At 40.6% G+C, this 1,929-nt stretch overlaps 1 non-coding gene across 1 annotated transcript; it reads left to right on the top strand.

Moving 5' to 3' along the window:
* The first annotated feature begins 1,127 nt into the window (after nucleotides 1-1,127).
* On the top strand, nucleotides 1,128-1,234 carry LOC148572063 (small nucleolar RNA R71). The gene has a single exon (XR_015908584.1). It is a non-coding gene; the product is annotated as a small nucleolar RNA R71 (small nucleolar RNA).
* Nucleotides 1,235-1,929: the final 695 nt, after the last annotated feature.

Genomic DNA, 1,929 nt, shown 5'->3' with positions numbered 1-1,929 from the left:
AACTTTCCAGGATCCTACTTCTTCTGAGGCAATCTCAATTGATCCAATGCATTTAGTTCATTGGTGAACAGGGGAGGTTCATCTCCCCAAGTATCATTACCAAATAAATTAGCATTCAACTTCATGATTGCACCAAGAAACTTGGCAACTTGCTCTTCAGTAACATCTTCATTCTCTTCAGAAGAAGAATACTCATCAGAGCTCATGAATGGCACAAGGAGGTTCAATGGAATCTCTATGGTCTCTAGATGAGCCTCAGAGTCCTTTGGTTTCTCAGAGGGAAACTTCTTATTGATCACTGGACGTCCCAAGAGGTCTTCCTCCTTGGGATTCACGTCCTCCCCTTCCTTCTTGGATTCGGCCATGATGGTTATATCAATGGCCTTGCACTCTCCTTTTGGATTTTCTTCTGTATTGCTTGGGAGAGCACTAGGAGGGGTTTCAGTGATCTTCTTACTCAGCTGGCCCACTTGTGCCTCCAAATTTCTAATGGAGGACCTTGTTTCATTCATGAAACTCAGAGTAGCCTTAGGTAGATCAGAGACTAAGTTTGCTAAATTAGAGGTATTTTGTTCAGAGTTCTCTGTCTGTTGCTAAGTGGATGATGAAAAAGGCTTGCTATTGCTAAACCTGTTTCTTCCACCATTATTAAAGCCTTGTTGAGGCTTTTGTTGATCCTTCCATGAGAGATTTGGGTGATTTCTCCATGAGGGATTATAGGTGTTTCCATATGGTTCACCCATGTAATTCACCTCTGCTATTGCAGGGTTCTCAGGATCATAAGCTTATTCTTCAGAAGATGCCTCTTGAGTACTATTGGATACAGCTTGCATTCCATTCAGACTCTGAGAAATCATATTGACTTGCTGAGTCAATATTTTGTTATGAGCCAATATGGCATTCAGAGTATCAATTTCAAGAACTCCCTTCTTCTGAGGCGTCCCATTACTTACAGGATTCCTCTCAGAAGTGTACATAAACTGGTTATTAGCAACCATGTCAATAAGTTCTTGAGCTTCTGCAGGCATTTTCTTTAGGTGAATGGATCCACCTGCAGAAGTATCCAATGACATCTTAGCTAATTCAGACAGACCATCATAGAATATATCCAGGATGGTCCATTCTGAAAGCATGTCAGAAGGACACTTTTTGGTCAGTTCCTTGTATCTCTCCCAAGCTTCATAGAGGGATTCACTTCTTTCTGTCTGAAGGTTTGAACATCCACTCTAAGCTTACTCAGCTTTTGAAGAGGAAAGAACTTAGCTAAGAAAGCCTTGACCAGCTTATCCCAAGAGTTCAGGCTATCTTTAGGTTGAGAATCTAACCATATTCTAGCTCTATCTCTCACAGCAAAAGGGAAAAGCATGAGCCTGTAGACTTTGGGATCTACTCCATTAGTCTTAACAGTATCACATATCTGCAAGAATTCAGTTAAGAACTGAAAAGGATCTTCAGATGGAAGTCCATGAAACTTGCAGTTTTGTTGCATCAGAGAAACTAATTGAGGTTTAAGCTCAAAGTTGTTTGCTCCAATGGTAGGAATTGAGATGCTTCTTCCATGTAAATTGGAATTAGGTGCAGTGAAGTCACCAAGCATTCTCCTTGCATTGTTATTATTTTCGGCTGCCATCTCCTCTTCTTGTTCAAAAATTCCTGTAAGGTTGTCTCTGGATTGCTGTATTTTAACTTCTCTTAGTTTCCTTTTTAGAGTCCTTTCAGGTTCAGGGTCTGCTTCAACAAGAATGTTCTTGTCCTTGCTCCTGCTCATATGAAAAAGAAGGGAACAGAAAATAATAATAGGGATCCTCTTTGTCTCAGTAGAGAGAGGTTCCTTTGTGTGAGTAGAAGAAAAAAAGAATGTAATGTAAGGAAAGAGAAGGGAGGAGAATCCAAACACAAGGGTGAGGAGAGCAGAGATATGAGATGAAG

Source organism: Arachis ipaensis, chromosome B3, assembly GCF_059453495.1.
Source record: "Arachis ipaensis isolate K30076 ecotype BB chromosome B3, ASM5945349v1, whole genome shotgun sequence".
NCBI lineage: Eukaryota > Viridiplantae > Streptophyta > Magnoliopsida > Fabales > Fabaceae > Arachis > Arachis ipaensis.
Note: the sequence above shows the minus strand (reverse complement) of the source record. Positions and strands in the feature narration are given on the sequence as shown.